The following is a 20928-nucleotide window of genomic DNA, read 5'->3' as shown; positions in this document are numbered from 1 at the left end:
GCAAGGCCCGACCCTGTTTAGCCTCTGAGATCAGAGGATCGGGCGCTTTCAGGCTTATGTGCCCATAGGCAATCTCTTTGGACACTCTCAACCCTCTTGACAAATGCCAAGATAGTCACCTTGGGAAACAAGCGGAAAAAAAAACAGGTCAATGTCAACAACATAAAAAGAAGACTACGGTACCTGGTATTCCAAAGCCATCTCCCATCCAGGGACTAACTAGGCCCAACCGTTCTTAGCCTCAGAGATGAGAAGAGATAGGGCTCTTTCAGGGTGATGCTGCTGTAAGCGAACTCTTTGGGCACTCTCAACCCTCTTGACAAATGCCAAGATGGTCACCTTGGGAAACAAGCGAAAAAAAAAAAAAAACTAATCAACGCCAACAACATAAAAAGAAGCCTACAATAACTTGTATTCCCAGGTGGTCTCCCATCCAGGTACTAACCAGGCCTGACTCTTCTTAGCCTCCAAGATCAGATGAGATTGGGTGCTTTCAGAGTGCTCGGACTCTTTCCCCATCACTAATGGGACGAGGCAGGGGTGCCCTCTGTCTCCCCTAATTTTTATTCTGACACTGGAACCACTTATGTGTCACGTTCGGAAGGACCCGAATATTACTGGCATAACCAAAATTGCGGCGTAGGCTGACGATCTAATTTTTTTCGTCTCCAATCCACACATTTCGCTTCCCAATATACTCGCGGCTCTCCGGCGATACGGCAGCCTATCAAACTATAAAATCAATTGCACCGTCGGCTGTATTGAATATATCGGTCCCGGATGGTGAGGCCAAGAGGCTACGCTCTGCTTTTCTATTCTACTGAGCTGAAAAATCTATACCTTACCTGGGCGTTGACATCGCAGCGGATTTGGCGCAATTGTACCTGCTTAATTTTGTCCCTCTCCTGAATAGACTGAAATCTGATTTGGGAAACTGCCATGCTTTAACACTGACCTGGTTCGGGCGCTGTAATGCATTCAAAATGACGGCCTTCCCGCGGATCTTATACTTGTTCCAGACATTACCGATCCGGTTACCCCCAATTTTTTTCAGACAACTGCAGGTGCTGCTCCGGGACTTTATTTGGGCGCGCAAACCGCCCAGAGCCCGTTTGCAATTGCTTGCCAGACCAAAGGACAAGGGGGGTCTGGGTCTCCCAGATCTCAGACAATACTACAGAGTGACTCTGCTAGCGAGAGTCGTTGATTGGCATTGTAATGGCCCACACAAGCAGTGGGTGGAGATGGAGATTGAGGATGGAGATTGAGGATGGATGTCCTCCCTACCAAAAGACCTCAGAGATCACCCTGTAGTGGGAGCTACGTTGGCTGTTGTGCGGAGGTTGTTCCGCTGCACACACATTGCTCCCCTGCCGTCACCAATGACTCCGGTTATAGGTAATCCAGACTTCCCACCGGGATTTACCAACAAGAAACTGCGACAGTTGACAGTGGTGGGGAAACAGCGTCTGGGAGAGGTGTGGCCCTCGGGAGGGCTCCCGACCACGCAAACTGTCGCCGAGCTTTCTGACCCTCCGCTTGACTTGTTTAGTGCTTATCAACTTCGTCACTTTCTTCTGGCCATACAAAGGGCCCCCTACACTCCTAGAGACCTGACGCCCTATGAATCCATCTGTCACAAAAAGGAACCTGTGCGACACACCCTCTCCCTCCTGTACAACCTATTAAGTAGTCAGGAGGAGGAGTCGACCCACCATTTATCCACAAATGGGAGAGGGACTTTGGCATCACATTTACCCCACAACAGATAGGGAAGATCCTGACATTAGTACATAAAGCTTCCATCGCAAACCAATATCAAGAATCAGGATACAAGATAGTCTCACGCTGGTATAGAGTCCTATACCTTCTGAATAAAATGAATAGATCGATCCCGGATGTTTGTTGGAGGTGCAATTCAGATACGGGGACCATGGGACACATTTTCTGGGCATGCTCAGCCTTGAGGAACTTTTGGGTGGAGGTGACCGGGACGATAAAAACTCTCAGAAATGTAGATATCGCAGACAACCCAGCAGCGTCCCTTCTACACTTGACCGAACAGCCTGTTCGAAAATACAAAAAAACCCTCACGATGCAACTCCTGAATGCCGCCCGGGCCTGCATTCCCACACTGTGGAGGCAGCCTCAGCCCCCATCCAACGTGCTGTGGTATTCCAAAGTCAATCATATTCTCCGGATGGAAGAATTGACCATCACCCTTCACAACACTGAAGAGGCATTTAGTGTTACATGGAGGCCCTGGAGGTATTTTACTGGTACTTGAGACTACATTCGGGAGGTGAGCAGCGCCCCTGTCCCAGAAAAAGACTGAACATCTAACGTTTACCTACGTAGGCCATGTCTGCCCTGGGTGGCATTCCCCCCCTCCCTTTTTGTCTTTATTTTTCTATTTTTCCCCGCCGCCACCCCCCCCCCTCCTCTCTCTCCGTCTTTGCACTCTCTTCTTCCCCCGTCCTCCCTTTTGACTATGCCTTGTCTCCTTACTAGCCTTTGGGACCCAGAAGAACCCCAGGGTTCTGGACACGACCAGCTCATATTTTACTCTGGTTCACATAGGTCATGATAAACTGGCTCGCTGTGGTCCCAGTTGTTCTCCATGATTACATTTGTCCGAATGGAGCTGCATTAGTTATACTGTACTACATGTCCGAGGTGGGGTTTCTCTCTTTTCTGCATGAAAATCTAGGACTCCCCTCTGAGAACCCAGAGTTATTTGGCTGCCTATTTTTTGTTACCATGTAACTGTGAGCCTGGGTCATGCTGTATGGTTGACTGTTATATTTATGTTGTTCTACTTATACTTAATAAAAGAATAAAACAAAAAAAAAAATAAGTCAATGCCAACAACTTAAAAAAAAGCCTATGGCATCGAGAAATCCCAGGCGGTCTCCCATCCAGGTACTAACCAGGTCCCAACCCTGCTTAGCCTCTGAGATCAAATGAGATTTGGCTCTTTCAGGGTGATGCAGCCATAGTAGATTTTTTCAGGCACGCTCAACCCTCTTGACAAACGCCAAGATGGTCACCTTGGGAAACAAACAAAAAAAACAAGTCAACGCCAACAACATAAAAAGAAGCCTACAGCATCTAGTATTTCCAGGCGGTCTCCCATCCAGGTATTAACAAGGCGCAACCCTTTCTAGCCTCTGAGATCAGCGGAGATTGGGCGCTTTCAGGGTGATGTGCCCATAGGCAATCTCTTTGGGCACTCTCATCCCTCTTGAAAAATGCCAAGATAGTCACCTTGAGATACAAGCGAAAAAAAACAGGTCAATGTCAACAACATAAAAAGAAGAATACGGCACCTGGTATTCCAACGCCATCTCCCATCCAGGTACTAACTCGGCCCAACCCTTCTTAGCCTCAGAGAAGAGAAGAGATAGGGCTCTTTCAGGGTGATGCTGCTGTAAGCGATCTCTTTGGGCACTCTCAACCCTCTTGACAAATGCCAAGATGGTCACCTTGGGAAACAAGCAAAAAAAAAAAAAAACGAATCAACGCCAACAACATAAAAAGAAGTCTACGACACCTGGTATTCCCAGGCAGTCTCCCATCCAGGTACTAACAAGGCCCGACTCTTCTTAGCCTCCAACATCAAACGAGATCGGGTGCTTTCAGGGTGATGTCCCCGTACGCAATCTCTTCAGGCACTTTCAACCCTCTTGACAAACGCCAAGATGGTCACCTTGGGAAACAAGTGAAAAAAAAACAGGTCAAGGCCAACTACATAAAAGGAAGCCTACAGCACCTAGTATTCCCAGGTGGTCTCCAATCCAGGTACTAGCAAGGCCCAACCCTGTTTAGCTTCTGAGATCAGAGGAGATCGGGCGCGTTCAGGGTTATGTGCCCATAGGCAATCTCTTTGGGCATTCTCAACCCTCTTGACAAATGCCAAGATAGTCACCTTGAGATACAAGCGAAAAAAAACAGGTCAATGTTAACAACATAAAAAGAAGAATACGGCACCTGGTATTCCAACGCCATCTCCCATCCAGGTACCCACTAGGCCCAACCCTTCTTAGCCTCAGAGAAGAGAAGAGATAGGGCTCTTTCAGGGTGATGCTTCTGTAAGCGATCTCTTTGGGCACTCTCAACCCTCTTGACAAATGCCAAGATGGTCACCTTGGGAAACAAGCAAAAAAAAAAAACGAATCAACGCCAACAACATAAAAAGAAGCCTACAATAACTGGTATTCCCAGGTGGTCTCCCATCCAGGTACTAACCAGGCCCGACTCTTCTTAGCCTCCAAGATCAGACTAGATTGGGTACTTTCAGAGTGATGTGGTCATAGGCAATCTCTTCAGGCAATCTCTTTCCTGCACTCTCAACCCTCTTGACAAACACCAAGATGGTCACTTTGGGAAACAAGCGAAAAAAAAACAGGTCAACGCCAACAACATAAAAAGAAGTCTATGACACCTGGTATTCCCAGGCAGTCTCCCATCCAGGTACTAGCAAGGCCCGACTCTTCTTAGCCTCCAACATCAAACGAGATCGGGTGCTTTCAGGGTGATGTGCCCGTAGGCAATCTCTTCAGGCACTTTCATTGCAATAGTTTTTTATTGAGTTTAAACAAGAACATATGTATATACCTACACATAGTGGTATACAACAGGTCGGGTTACAACAACAAATAGTGAGTACAAAAGACATTGTGTATAAAACATGAGGAAATATGCAGGAAGAATAGTATCGCACAACGTCACTCAACCAGGTCGGTGATCTCGGAGCCGCGTGAGCCGCCAGGGCGCCCAGCTGATTCCCCATTATGAGGGGGAGGGCACCCTCCGGCACCCCTAGTGGGTACTCACTGTGCCTAGAGAGGGAAGACCCCCCACCCCCCTTGAATCTGCAAGCACCGGCTTCCAAGTCCAGGCGGCACCAGCAGTCCCCCACGGCCCCAATACACAAGCCCTTAATCAAAATGAACCCTGATGAGTAATGCACGTGCCTCCACCGATAATGTGCTGCATCATAAAATTTAAACAATAAATTTATAACGATGAATTTAAAGCAATAAATTTGTTGCAGCTAGTTATAACTCGGTGCATAAATTACATCAACAATTGAGCAATACGCCGTGTAGGCAAATTAAAGAAGAGTGAAGGCCGTTCAACATGAAATAACCTTGATGAGTAAAAAGTTAAAACTCGTGAGAATTTAACAGAGGAAAGATAGTAAAAAGGAAATAATAAACCGATAGAGTGAAAACTAAAAAGGAAAAAATAAAAAAAAAGGATAGAAATAAGCCAGAAATTGGAGTCATAGCACAGTTTGCTGCATACCTGTCCACATGTTGTGAGCCTTATAAAGTACTTATCATGTCAGTTTAGTATTTTTAAACCAGTCAGTCCACGGTTTCCAATTTGCTCTAGCTACGATAAGTTTGCCTTGTGTTGATGCAAACATGGTTTCATACATGGCATGGGTGTCAGTAGTTATGATAATTTCTTTTAACGTTGGTGCGTTATGATCTCTCCAGTGGCGTGTTAAGACCAATTTGGTGCTCATCATAATGTGGGACACAATCGTCCTAGAGGGTTTGGGAATCAGATCCATGTTCAGGGATAAGATGGCTAGTGCCGGATCAGCGGGGATATGGGTCTTCGCTATTTGTGAGCACACGTGAAATACCGTATTCCAAAGTGTACGTATTTTGGGACATTCCCAAAGGATATGGTACAAGGTACCAGGGTTGTTGCACTGCCTCCAACAGAGTGGAGAGACACTGGGGGCAAATTTGGATATCCTATACGGAGTAAGGTACCAACGACGCAATGTTTTTTGCGTCAGTTCCCATAAGTTAATACATTTGGTGGAAGCATAAGATATTCGCAGTGCCATTTGCCATTGGTCTTCCGTAAATGTTTTACCTAGATCTTTTTCCCATGCGCTAATGTTGGGTGTTTTGCGGAATGTCAGTTTATCATTAAGAGAATTATAGAATAGGGAGATTCCCCTCAAATTAGTAGAGGGATTGGTGAGATATGAGACAATCTTCCATGGAAGTTGTATGTCTGAAAGAGTGTTCGTTTGGAGAATGTGTCTGATTTGGATATATCTATATTTGTCGGATTCTGTTAGTCCAAACTCAATTTGCAACGTACGGAATGTCTTCATTGCTGGCCCTATTCTAAGGTCCTCGATATAAGTGATACCCTTTTCCCGCCAATGAGATAGTTGCAAATTAGGGATAAGTCCTGTAAGGCTGCTAATAGGGATTTTTAAGGTAGAAGTAGTGGTTCGAAAGGTTTGTGCAAGGAGAACCTTCCAAGCACGTAAGGAAGCTACGATGGAGGGTGCCATAGACGTGGTGTGGGGGGTGTTCGAGGTGTACGTCAGTAAATAACTATATAGGTTAGTATTGGGGATTTGGCTTTCTTCAAGTTCCCTCCATCTCGTTGAGGGTGAATCAGGGAACCACAGCCGCAGCTGTGCTAGAATGGAGGCTAAATAATAGTCCTGAATCTGAACGTTTCCCACCCCCCCAGCATTTCTCGTCGTTAACGAGCTTTTAAAGGCCCACCTAGCTTTCTTCCCCTTTCATAAAAAGTTGTTTATGATAGCTTGTACCTTGGTAAAGTAGTGGTTGGGGACAGGAATAGGGAGGGACCTAAATAAATAGAGTAGTTGCGGTAAAATTATCATCTTTACTGCTGCTAGCCTACCGGACCAGATGAGTTCCGTTTTGTCAAGGGTTTGTAACTTAGACGGTAGGGAATTAAGAAAAGGAACGTAGTTGTTAGTGTATAGTTCACCAGTGGTGGGAGTCAAGGTGATACCCAAGTATCCTATACCATTCTCACTCCATTTATAGGGAAACCGTGTACTGAGTTCCGACTGCATGCCTCTGTCCACACCCATCCCTAGAATATAAGATTTACTCTCATTAACTTTATAATAAGACACCGTATTAAACATTCTCAAAGTATCATGTACCGAAGCCAAGGAATTTTCGGGGTCCGTGAGCATTAGTATAATGTCGTCTGCGAACAGGCTGATCGTATGTTCAGAATTCTGGGCCCTAAACCCAGTAATATTGGGGTGAGATCTTATACAGGCCGCTAGAGGTTCTAAAATTAAGTTAAATATAAGTGGGGAGAGTGTCCCGAGCCGCCGTCCCGAGCCGCCGTCCCGAGCCGCCGTCCCGAGCCGCCGTCCCGAGCCGCCGTCCCGAGCCTCCTCCGTCCTTCCAGGATCGCCGCTCTTCTCGGCGGCCATTCTAAAATTCAAAAGCCGCGCCTCCGCCTTCGCCTGTGATAGGCGGAACACTGAATTTCCCAGCAGCCTGTGTTCCGCCTATCACGGACATCGTCTCATCCTCGTCCGTAGTACGAGGATGAGCGGATGTCCGTGATAGGCGGAACACTGACTGCTGGGAAATTCAGTGTTCCGCCTATCACAGGCGAAGGCGGAGGCGGAGGCGCGGCTTTTGAATTTTAGAATGTCCGCTGTCTGTCTGCTCGATACGCTGATCGAGCAGTCAGACAGCGGTGACTCGAGTATAAGCCGAGGGGGCACTTTCAGCCTCAAAAAAGAGGCTGAAAATCTCGGCTTATACTCGAGTATATACGGTATGTCATTTTTAATCTTTTTGCCTGTTTCTCGAAAGTCTCCAGTAGGAGGAGTCTCAGGTCGTGTCTCAGTCTACTGATTTGTTCAGTCAATGTTGAGGATATGTCCTGTTTGTTTGCCGATTCTAGGTCACGGATTTTTTCTGTAATTTCACGTATCCTCTGCTGCCGCCGCCTCCTCGCCCCAGCCCCAAGTTTTATAAATATTCCCCGGATGTATGCCTTATGGGCATTCCAAAGTACAAATTTGTTAGGCATCGAGGGCCCATTGAGAGAGAAAAACTCTCCCAAGTGGTCCTCGATTTGTGTTCTGTATTCAGGTAGTTGTATAAGATAAGAGTTCGCCCTCCATAGAGGAATAGATTCAAAAGTAGAAGAGTCCTTCAACGATAGCGTGATTGACGCATGGTCCGACCACGTAATAGAATTGATAGATGCAGAGATTGCCCTAGACAGGGTGTGTTGATCGACCAAAAATAAGTCTATCCTGGAATACGAGTGGTGAGGGGCAGAGAAAAAAGTAAAGTCCCTTTCCGTGGCATGCAAGCATCTCCAGACATCATATATTTCCTCCCTATGCAATGTATTGCCCAGAGGAGTAGATAGTCGCTTAGGGTGAGACGTTGTATCGATGGAAGGGTCTGGTGTGACATTAAAGTCACCACACAACACTAGGGATCCTCTTCTGTACTTTCGGGTCTTTTTCAAAACCCTGTGGAAAAAGCGAATTTGCTGGGAATTAGGGGCGTAAACGTTCACAATGGTGTAAGACACTTGATTGATATTGCATACCAAGATCAGGTAGCGACCTTGAGTGTCCACAATTTCCTTATGTAGAGTAAAAGCAACAGAATCCTTAACCGCTATCATAACGCCCTTCTTTTTAGATGTAGCATTCGCAAAAAAAGTGTGTGGAAAATTCTTATGTTTGCAGACTGGTGCCGCATTTTGACAAAAGTGAGTTTCTTGGGCACAGAGGACGTCCGCCCTGTTTAGTAACGCTTCTTTCCACATAGACTTCCTCTTCATGGGGTGATTAAGTCCCTTGGCGTTTATAGACAGGAAATTAATGGCCATGGGGGGAGATGATGATGGAGATCATTTTAGAAGCAGTATACATGGGGTAAATCCCGAAGCCCCCCTTTGAAAATTTCATTGGGGCTGAGATGACGAGTTCGCAAGATGAGTACTCACAGTTGAGCTGGGGTTGTAGCCGATGAGTGGGCTGGTTCTGAAGATGCTCGCGGTAGTTACTATCCACGCGCTGAACATGCGTTCTTGAGGTGAGTTGTTGATCATGTGAATCCTGGCAAGACTCCAAAAGAAAAAATAATAGATGAATAAAAAAAGGAAAAAAAAACAAAGAAAGTCCAAGTCATATTAACACTGCTGAGAAACATAAGACCCATTGTAGGTCTAAGACACCCCTCAGAAGGATAGGGGTGGGTCGTATGCAACCAGGTGTTACTCAGGTAAATTGGGGTAAAAGTTCAGGCCTAGCGGTAGTCCTGCTTCCCCGATAGAGAGATGAGGTGACCCCGTCAACGCGTCGGTTGAGAGCGAGGGCTGGTATTACGAGGTGGCACCGAGTTCCAATTCGGTTCAGACATCCGAAGGTTGGAAGCGTCCGCATTGTTGTCTCTGTCGTCAGGAAGGATCTGCCATTCCTTTAGCAAGGCAATACCCTTTTCTAGCGAGTCTACCACAAACGAACGTTCCCGGTAAGTGATCGTGATTTTGGTGGGGTAACCCCAGCGATAGGGTATTTGGTGGTTCCGTAAAACCTTCGTAATTGTATTCAGATTTCTCCGCTTTTGCAGTGTATGCTGTGATAAGTCAGCGTAGAACTGCAGATGTTGGTATTGGGGTGGAAGTGGCTCCTGTTTACGAGCGCTTTGCATCAGTTGTTCCTTTGCATGGTAGAAATGCATACGAAGGATCACATCTCTGGGAATTTTTTCCGGGAGGTGGGTCGGTTTTGGTAGCCGATGTATCCTATCAATAGTCAGTTCAATGGCAGGGAGATTAGGCAGAAGGGAGGCAAATAGGTCAGTAGCGTAGGAGCGCAGGTCTGAGGGTTGGATGGACTCGGGGATGCCTCTAATCTTGAGGTTGTTCCTCCTAGATCTGTCTTCGATGTCTGCCATCTTGTCCCTCAACCAAGTCAACTCCCCCTCCTGCGTCTCATGTGCGTCCACTAAATCATTTATGGTGGTAGCGAATTCCCCCATCTTGCCTTCCATGTGATCCACTCTGTCTTCCACTATTTTTACAGCTCCACTGAGCCTGTTCATACAGCCCATCATGTCAGCCTGAAGCGTACTCCTCAGTGAGACTAACATATCCTTCAATACAGTGTCCAATACTGGCTGATTAGAAGTGGGGTAATTTGTAATCGAATCATGGAGTTCCCTGGTGTCATCCTCAGAGTCTGCCTCCGGGCTCAGCGTGCTCAGCGTGGGGCTGCATCCAGTGCCATCCAGCTTTAGTTTTGTTTTAGCTGGGCTCCCGGAGGGAGAGTTCATTAAAGGGGAGGCCTGATCGCCATAAGAGTCCGGCATTTTGGGAGATGAAGTACTGGTAAGCTGTTTCAGCCTTTGCTTAGCAGTCAGTGAGGGTGAGGGAACGGCGCCATTTTGCCTACCGTCATGTCGCGGCTGGAGGAAGAAGTCCGTCAGTCGTTGGGGCTTAGATGAGCCTTTGCGTTTGCCCATCACGCTCCACGGATGTGCCCCTCGTAAACCGCCAGGTGTGCGTGGAGAAAACGGGGTCCTGATAGCCGCTTATAGTCGCTGTATCCACGGGGAAGCGGGAGCTCTGGAATCAGACGTCCATTCGGTTCCGCTGCAGGCCACGCCCTCCCTCTTCAGGCACTTTCAACCCTCTTGACAAACGCCAAGATTGTTACCTTGGGAAACAAGCAAAAAAAATAAAAATAAGTCGGAAGCTAGAGACAATACGACCCGAGTCCTCAATTTAATCCATGCGGCGCATGTACAGGGAAGGCCCTTGCTTATGTTGTCAATGGACGCGGAAAAGGCCTTTGACAGGGTGGCCTGGCACTTTATGCAGGTCACCCTGGAACACATAGGTCTTGGTCCCAACATGATGAGCTGGGTAATGTCGCTTTACTCCACGCCGTCGGCAGCGGTACGGGTGAACGAGTGGTGCTCGGACTCTTTCCCCATTACTAATGGGACGAGGCAGGGGTGCCCTCTGTCTCCCCTAATTTTTATTCTGACACTGGAACCACTTATGTGTCACGTTCGGAATGACCCGAATATTACTGGCATATCCAAACCCTCGGCACACCACAAAATTGCGGCGTACGCTGACAATCTAATTTTTTCCGTCTCCAATCCACACATTTTGCTTCCCAATATACTTGCGTCTCTACAGCGATACGGCAGCCTATCAAACTATAAAATCAATTGCGCCAAGTCGGCTGTATTGAATATATCGGTCCCGGATGGTGAGGCCAAGAGGCTCCGCTCCGCTTTTCCATTCTACTGGGCTGAAAAATCTATACGTTACCTGGGCGTTGACATCGCAGCGGATTTAGCGCAATTTTACCCGCTTAATTTTGTCCCTCTCCTGGATAGACTGAAATCTGATTTGGGAAACTGGCATGCTTTAACACTGACCTGGTTCGGGCGCTGTAATGCATTCAAAATGACGGCCCTCCCGCGGATCTTATACATGTTCCAGACATTACCGATCCGGTTACCCCCAATTTTTTTCAGACAACTGCAGGTGCTGCTCCGGGACTTTATTTGGGCGCGCAAACCACCCAGAGCCCGTTTGCAATTGCTTGCCAGACCAAAGGACAAGGGGGGTCTGGGTCTCCCAGATCTCAGACAATACTACAGAGTGACTCTGCTAGCGAGAGTCGTTGATTGGCATTGTAATGGCCCACACAAGCAGTGGGTGGAGATGGAGATTGAGGATGGATCCATTCCCCTATTGACCTCCCCGTGGCTCCTGTCCTCCCTACCAAAAGACCTCAGAGATCACCCCGTAGTGGGAGCTACATTGGCTGTTGTGCGGAGGTTGTTCCGCTGCACACACATTGCTCCCCTGCCATCACCAATGACTCCGGTTATAGCTAATCCAGACTTCCCACCGGGATTTACCAACAAGAAACGGCGACAGTTGACAGTGGTGGGGAAACAGCGTCTGGGAGAGGTGTGGCCCTCGGGAGGGCTCCCGACCACGCAAACTGTCGCCGAGCTTTCTGACCCTCCGCTTGACTTGTTTAGTGCTTATCAACTACGTCACTTTCTTCTGGCCATACAAAGGGCCCCCTACAGTCCTAGAGACCTGACACCCTATGAATCCATCTGTCACAAAAGGGAACCTGTGCGACACACCCTCTCCCTCCTGTACAACCTATTGAGTAGTCAGGAGGAGGAGTCAACCCCCACCATTTATCCACAAATGGGAGAGGGACTTAGGCATCACATTTACTCCACAACAGATAGGGAAGATCCTGACCTTAGTACATAAAGCTTCCATCGCAAACCAATATCAAGAATCAGGATACAAGATAGTCTCACGCTGGTATAGAGTCCCATACCTTCTGAATAAAATGGATAGATCGATCCCGGATGTTTGTTGGAGGTGAAATTCAGATACGGGGACCATGGGACACCTTTTCTGGGCATGCCCGGCCTTGAGGAACTTTTGGGTTCCCAGCAGCGTGCCTTCTACACTTGACCGAACAGTCTGTTCGAAAATACAAAAAAACCCTCACGATGCAACTCCTGAATGCCGCCCGGGCCTGCATTCCCGCACTGTGGAGGCAGCCTCAGCCCCCATCCAAGGTGCTGTGGTATTCCAAAGTCAATCATATTCTCCGGATGGAAGAATTGACCGCCACCCTTCACAACACTGAAGAGGCATGGAGGCCCTGGAGGTATTTTACTGGTACTCGAGACTACATTCGGGAGGTGAGCAGTGCCTCTGTCCCAGAAAACGACTGAACATCTAACGTTTACCTACGTAGGCCATGTCTGCCCTGGGTGGCATTCCCCCCCTCCCTTTTTGTCTTTATTTTTCTTTTTTTCCCCGCCGCCATCCCCCCACCTCCTCTCTCTCCGTCTTTGCACTCTCTTCTTCCCCCGTCCTCCCTTTTGACTATGCCTTGTCTCCTTACTAGCCTTTGGGACCCAAAAGAACCCCAGGGTTCTGGACATGACAGGCTCATATTTTACTCTGGTTCACATAGGTCATGATAAGCTGGCTCGCTGTGGTCCCAGTTGTTCTCCATGATTACATTTGTCTGAACGGAGCTGCACTACTCCGTTACTCAGTACTACATGTCGGAGGTGGGGTTTCTCTCTTTTCTGCATGAAACTGTAGGACTCCCCTCTGAGAACCCAGAGTTATTTGGCTGCCTATTTTTTGTTACCATGTAATTGTGACCCTGGGTCATGCTGTATGGTTGACTGTTATATTTATGTTGTTCTACTTATTAAAAGAATAATCAAAATAAAAAAAATAAGTCAATGCCAACAACTTAAAACTAAAGCCTATGGCATCGAGAAATCCCAGGCGGTCTCCCATCCAGGTACTAACCAGGTCCCAACCCTGCTTAGCCTCTGAGATCAAATGCACGCTCAACCCTCTTGACAAACGCCAAGATGGTCACCTTGGGAAACAAACAAAAAAAACAAGTCAACGCCAACAACATAAAAAGAAGCTTGCGGCATTTGGAAAACCCAGGCGGTCTCCCATCCAGGTACAAACCAGGCCCAACCCTGCTTAGCCTCTGAGACCAAACGAGATTGGGCGCTTTCAGGGTGTTGTGCCCGTAGGCAATTTCTTTGTGCACTCTCAACCCTCTTGACAAATGCCAAGATGGTCACCTTGGGAAACAAGGGAAAAAAAACAGGTCAAAGCCAACAACATAAAAAGAATCCTACGGCATCCGGTATTCCCAGGCGGTCTCCCAATCAAGACACTAACCAGGCCAGATCCTTCTATGTCACCTGGTCTTCCCAGGCAGTCTCCCATCCAGGTACTAACCAGGCCTGACGCTGCTAAGCCTCTGAAATCAGACGAGATCGGGTGCTTTCAGGGTGATGTGGCCGTAAGCGTTCTCTTCAAGACACGCCCAACCCTCTTGACAAACGCCAAGATGGTCGCCTTGAGAAACAAGCGAAAAAAACAGTTCAAAGCCAACAACATAAAAAGAAGCCTATGGCACCTTGTATTTCCAGGCGGTCTCCCATCCAGGTATAACCAGGCCCGACACTGTTTAGCCTCTGAGATCAGATGAGATTGGGCACTTTCAGGGTGATGTGGCCATAGGTGTTCTATTTAGACACTCTCAACCCTCTTGACAAATACCAAGATGGTTATCTTGGGAAAAAAGTGAAAAAAAACAGGTCAACGCCAACAACATAGACCCTGGCGCTCTCCCATCTGACCCAGAACCTGCTTAGCCTCTGAGATCGGGCGCTTTCAGGGTGATGTGACCTCAGGCGAACGCTTTGGGACATACTCAAAACTCTTGACTGATGCTAAAATGGTCACCTTGGGAAACAAGCAAAAGAAAAACAGGGCAAACCCAACAATATAAAAAGATTCCTACGGCACCTTTAATTAGGTACTATCCAGGCCGGACCCTGCTTAGCCTCTGAGATCAGATGAGATCGGGCGCTTTCAGGGGGATGTGGCCGTAGGAGATTTTTTTGGGCTCTCTCAGCCCTCTTGTGAAATGCCAAGATGACCACCTTGGGAAACAAGTGGAAAAAAAAAACCATGTCAACGCCAACAACATAAAAAGAATCCTACGGCACCTGGTATTCCCAGTTGGTCTCCCATCCAGTTACTAATCAGGCCCGACAATGCTTAGCCTCCGAGATCAGACAAGATCAGGCACTTTCAAGGTGATGGGGCCATAGGCGATCTCTTCGGGCACTCTCAACCATCTTGACAAACGCCAACATGGGCATCTTGGGAAACAAGCGAAAAAAACCAAGTCATTGCCAACATTGGAGGCTAAGCAGGGTTGGGCAATCAGTTTCCTTGCCTGAAATAGGCATCTCAGAACTGCCATCTGGCTACTTCCCGGGTTTCCAACTCCTTCAACTAATCCCAGGAGACAATACTTCGCCTCCATCCTGGTGGAGGTTCCAAACACCCGATCAATGGTTCCTGTCACCTCTGTCAAGTAGCGGATCAACTTCGGGCATCTCCAAAACATGTGCATCATGTCTCCCATGTTCCCGCACCGGCCGTTCGGCCAAACTGAAAAAGTTTACGAGGAGCATAATAGGTTCTATATAATAAGAACAGATGTGACATCCTCTGTGAGGAGAGCCACAATTCACCACAGGCAGGATTCCTGTGGCCAATTATAGCTCAGGGGGGTTTAGTACACACCCCACACTATATAAGGACACCAGCGCGGCGGCCTTCTATAGTGTGTTGCGGTGGTCAGGGAAAGAGGACGATAGGCAGGGACAGTGTCTTTACTGCTTGGGAACCTAGCACTGTTACAGTGGGTGTTATGTGCCTCCTGCACAGTACGCACCTGAAGCTACCCTTTATTACTGGTGTTCAATTTCTGCAATACATGCATCTGCAGTGCAGAAGTTAGAGTGGGTGTTGTGTGCCTCCTGCACAGTATACACCTTATTGCTGGTATTCTGTTTCTGTAATACAGGAACCTAGCACTGTTACAGTGCTAGGGTGTACAGAGAAGCTGGTATATATAGAAGACTACAGCATACAGAAGAAAGGCTAGTGAATACAGAATACAGACTCGTGTATGTAGATAGCCTTGAGTATACAGAGATGCTAGAGTAAACAGTGAGGCTGGGGTACACAGAGAGGCTAGTTTAAAGAGAGGCTAGTATATACAAAGATGTTAGTGTATATAGAGAGGTTAGTGTATAGAGAGAGTCGAGTGTATACAGAAAGGACAGTGAATATAGAGAAGCTAGTGTATACAGAAGACAGGCTTGGGTATACATCAAAGCTGACATTCTATACAGAAGACTGGGTAGTGTATACAGAGAGTCTAGTGGGTACAGAAGACAGGCTGGTGTATTCTAGCTAGTTTTTACAGTCTAGTGTATACAGAAGACAGGCTGTGGTATACAGAGAGTTTAGTGTATTCAGAGAGTCTAGTGTATACAGTCGGCGAGTGTATACATAAGACTGGCTAGTTTACACCGTGTTTACAGAGATGCAAGGGTGTACAGAGAAGCTGGTATATATAATAGACTACAGCATACAGAAGAAAGGCTAGTGAATACAGAATACACACTCGTGTATGCAGATAGGCTTGAGTATACAGAGATGCTAGAGTAAACAATGAGGCTGGGGTACACAGAGAGGCTAGCTTAAAGAGAAGCTAATATATACAAAGATATTAGTGTACATAGAGAGGTTAGTGTATAGAGAGAGTCGAGTGTATACAGTTAGGACAGTGCATATATAGAGACTAGTGTATACAGAAGACAGGCTTGTGTATACATCCAAGCTGACAGTGTATACAGAAGACTGGGTAGTGTATACAGAGATTCTAGTGGGTACAGAAGAAAGGCTGGTGTATTCTAGCTAGTTTTTACAGTCTAGCATATACAGAAGACAGCCTGTGGTATACAGAGGGTTTAGTGTATTACAGAGATGCAAGGGTGTACAGAGAAGCTAGTATATATAGAAGACTACAGCATACAGAAGAAAGGCTAGTGAATACAGAATAAAGGCTGGCTTCTGCGGAGAGGCTAGTGTATGCAGAACACTATCTAGGGTATATAGAGAGGCTAGATTATACAGAGAGGCTAGTCCATAGAGTGAAGCTATTGTATATAGAAGCCTGGTTAGTGTATACAGAGAAGCTAGTGTGTACAGAAGAAAGGCTAGACAGGCTATAAAGAGAGACAAGTTTTTACAGAAGACAGTTTGGGGTATACAGAGATGCTAGTTTATACAGAGAGACTAATGTATACAGAAGACAGGCTAGGGCATACAGAAGACAGAAGACGGGCTAGTGTATTCAGAACATAGGCTAGTGTATATCGAAGACAGGCTATTGTATGCAGAAGATCGGCTAATGTAAACATGCTGGTGTATATAGAGAGGCTAGTGAATTTAGAGGGTAGGCTAAGTGATAACAGAAGACAATCTGGGCTATACAGAGACATTTCATCATTTCATCTAGCTCACATCTCTAATGGAGTTTGTCTCATTGCCATGTTATGCCTTTTCATTCTTATGCTAAATATAGATCACTACACGATTTTAATCATCCACATCATCCACATGCAATAAAACTATCATACATATAAATAAACCATGTACTCTTTTGCTCTATTTTGCATATTTGTAATTCTCCACATCAACTGTCACATTGAGTATGTGACAGTCCTGACACACCATCCTGACTTATTTTTCTTTATTTCTTATTAGAAATAGAGAGTACTATCTCAAAATCCGGTTACATCTATTCACTTCGATGAGTTCTACCGCTAATTGTACGGTAATGCATAATGTTCACAAAACCATCCATTTGCTACCAGACATGCTGCACATACTAAGAGTAATGTAACTATCGCTCGCTAACGATAGTTTTATTGTTAACAGTTTTATTGCTTTTCTGACATTAACCGAGTATCTCTGACATTAACTGAGTATCTCTCTGCACTATGATCTTAATAATAATAATAATAATAGGATTGTGTAATGCAAAGATCAACTAGTCTAATATAAGCTTTCTCATTGGTACCGGCATATCCTTTAAATTTAGACTAACGCAACTATTTCTCGGCCATTTTCAAGCTAAGCTTTCAATCTCTTACCTTTGAACAGCGATACTTCCTCCCTACAATATTAAGCCATTTAAAATGTCCTATTGGTCGCCTATATTATACAACTCTCTGAAAAGCCTATATGTAGAGAATAAAACTAGTCTTACATCTTAATAAAACTGTTTTATTGCTCAACCAGTATCAGCTGTCATGACAAATAAACGTTTCCACTGTTTGACTCTATTTTTTGTATTACTTCTTTTTCTCCACCTTAACTGTCACAGTTAAAACACAGTGACAAAACATTACTTTTTACCGCAGCTAACTCTAAATCATTGTAAACCTAACCATAGTTATAATGTCTAAAGCTAATTTTACGTTAAAGCAAAAGTCACACAAAACCATCTTTTTAAAACCTTTTACACACTGCACATTAAGAGCAATGCAACCATCTCTCGCTACCTCTATGCAATAGGATTCTCTTTCTGACTCTATTTTGTGTACTTCTTCTTCTCCACATTAACTGTCACACTGATAACCATTTGTAACACATAACACTTGCAACACATTTTTTAACAGCAGCAAAATGTGAGAAATGCAGTGGGACGGTTTGCTTGATTCAGAAGTGGTTGCAGTAGCAAAGCATAGCAATACAGTTTGATTACATTAATAAGACATAATGCAACTACATTCACATCATGCATACATCCTAATGTAAGCTGTCTATCACTATTAATGTTCATGGTTACTGATACATTATGCCGATAACCAGTGGAAACGGAAAACAGTCAGTGTAAGCCGTCTTCGTGCGTAGCAAAATTAATGGAACGATTTACACGTTGGAATTTTCAAGCTACGTCAATTTACTCTTAAATACCCTTTAGCTGCTTAGCTCAAACTTTGCTGTATGTAGCCGCGTTTACATGTAAGTAACCAATGGGGATTGACATTTCATGTCCATCTCACATCTCTAATGCAATTTGTCTCTTTGCCATGTCATACTTTGCCAGTTATTATACTTTCTCATTCGATAGAAACCTAGTCGTTGCTGATATTTCATGATTACAGCAATCATCTCATCTAATTGCTATTCCGACATTCTGCCTTGGTATTACTTTGCAACGCTCAATTGAACAATGTAAAGGTAAGCTAGATATTTTGTGTATTTCCTCTTAAACTCGACCAATCTATACTGTCTCAATATTATCCTTTATAATTTTGCTAAATTAGATTATAGAGTTTGCTATGTCTAAATACAGGTTACCTACTCACCTTTATTACGTATACTGCTAATTTTAGGATAATACAAAACCATCTTATTGCTTCTTTACACGCCGCACATATTAATAGTAATACAATGCTACCGATGTGAACAGTTTAATTGCTCTTCTCACATTTAGCTGGTATCTCTCTGCTATAGGAAACTGAATTTGTACCACAACGATCACTCATCTAATATCAGTCCACTCAGTGCTACCGGGATAACTTTTAGATTTAGAGTAATGAAATTATTTCTCAGTCATTTTGGAGCTACTGCAACTAACGCTTCCGATCTCATTTGGACTGCAATACTTAATCTCTGCTATTGCAGAATATTTAGCTGCTTAGCTCACACTTTGCTGTACGTAGCCGTGGGGATTGGCATTTCATCTCTAATTCATATTCACATTTCTAATGCAGTTTGTCTTTTTGCCATGTCATCCTCTGTTAGTTATTATGCTTTCTCATCCTTGTGGTATATTTGGGGTATATTCACTACATGATTAAAGACACGTAATGAACCTGATTGATAAAAACCTACACACGTCGTTGCTGTTATTTCGTGTATTTCCACTTAAACCCGACCTGTATATACTGTCTCAATATTAATTTTAGAGTTATTTTGCTATATTTAATATTAGTATAAACAGATTACTATCTCTAAATCCTGGTAAACCAGCTCACACTAAACCATCTAATTTCTACCTTACACGCAGCACATATTAACATATTAACATTTAGCCGGTATCTCTCTGCAATAGTAAACGAAATGTGTAGATCACTCATCTAATATCGTCTTTTCAGTGCTTCCGGAACAACTTTTAAATTTAGACTAAGGCTTTGGATCTCTTTCCTAATTAATTACGCTCTGCAATATTAAGCCATGTAAATTGTCCTATTGGTCTGCTAACAATGCTATGTATAATAATACAAATCTTTCAAAAGCAATATCGTCTCACTGCAATACTTACACTCTGCATAAAATATATGAATAATGCGAATAATGATAATAATGCTAATAATAAAGTCGTCTAAAACTCGGCTATAAGTAGAGAATAAAACTATCTTACATCAAAATAAACCATGTACTGCCAAACCAATAACGGCCAATTACTTAACGTCTATCAGTCAATGACTTAACAAAATAAACTTAGCGCTCTTTTGCTCTATTTTGTATAGTTGTAGTTCTCCACATTAACTGTCACATTGATATCACCAATGACAACACACCACTTTTTAACAGTACCAAAATATGAAAAAAGCACTTTACATGTTTCAGAAGTAGTTGCATTAGCAAAAAATAAAGTCCTGTCTTCTTTACACGCTAGCTTTTTTGTATACATTAATCTCTCTGTGTACAGTGTAAGCCTATCTGTAAAAAAAAATAGCCGGTCTTCTGCATACTCTAGCCTCTCTGTGTAACACAGTCTCTCTCTGGATTCCCTAGCCTCCATCTCTGCATACCCAGGACCTTCCTCTGTATAATCTAGCCTATCTGTATACACTAGCCTGTCTTTTGTACAAATTAGCTTCTCTGTAGCCGGTCTTCTGTATACACGAGCATCACTGTCTACTCTTGGTTGTCTTTTGTATACACTAGCATCTCTTTATACATTAGCTCTCTGTATACCCAAGCCTCTCTGTATACACTAGTCCACCGGTATACACTAGCAAGTCTGCATACACTAGCCTCTCTTTGTAACCCAACTTCTCTCTCTGTATACCTTAGCCTCCATCTCTGCATACCCAGGACGTTCTTCTCTATAATCTAGCCTATGTGTATACACTAGCCGGTCTTCTGTAGACATTAGCCTCCCTGTATAAACTAGCTGGTCTACTGTATACACTAGTCCGTCTGTATACACTAGCAAGCCTGCATACACTAGCCTCTCTGTGTAACCCAGCCTCCATCTCTGCATACCCAGGACGTTCTTCTCTATAATCTAGCCTATTTGTATACACTAGCCTCTCTTTTGGTACACATTAGCCTCTCTGTATAAACTAGCCGGTCCTCTGTATACACTAGTCCATCTGTATACACTAGCAAGTATGCGTACTCTAGCCTCTCTCTCTGTATACCTTAGCCTCCATCTCTGCATACCCAGGACGTTCTTCTGTATAATCTAGCCTATCTGTATAATCTAGCCTATCTGTATACACTAGCCTGTCTTTTGTACACATTTGCCTCTCTGTATAAACTAACCGGTCTTCTGTATACACTAGTCGGCCTGTATACACTAGCAAGTATGCATACTCTAGCCTCTCTCTCTGTATACCCTAGCCTCCATCTCTGCATACCCAGGACGTT

The 20928-nt window shown here is 44.9% G+C and overlaps 3 pseudogenes; all 3 read right to left on the bottom strand.

Moving 5' to 3' along the window:
- Positions 1-3760: 3760 nt before the first annotated feature.
- On the bottom strand, positions 3761-3879 carry LOC143958597 (5S ribosomal RNA; annotated as a pseudogene).
- A 320-nt stretch (positions 3880-4199) lies between these two features.
- Positions 4200-4318, bottom strand: LOC143958392 (5S ribosomal RNA; annotated as a pseudogene).
- Positions 4319-14390: 10072 nt separating this feature from the next.
- LOC143958720 (5S ribosomal RNA) lies at positions 14391-14509 on the bottom strand (annotated as a pseudogene).
- Between the last annotated feature and the right edge of the window lie 6419 nt (positions 14510-20928).

The sequence above is a fragment of the Lithobates pipiens genome, unplaced genomic scaffold (genome assembly GCF_037356315.1).
Source record: "Lithobates pipiens isolate NorthernLeopardFrog02 unplaced genomic scaffold, aLitPip1_a1.2 Scaffold_61, whole genome shotgun sequence".
In the NCBI taxonomy this organism is placed as follows: Eukaryota; Metazoa; Chordata; class Amphibia; order Anura; family Ranidae; genus Lithobates; species Lithobates pipiens.
Note: the sequence above shows the minus strand (reverse complement) of the source record. Positions and strands in the feature narration are given on the sequence as shown.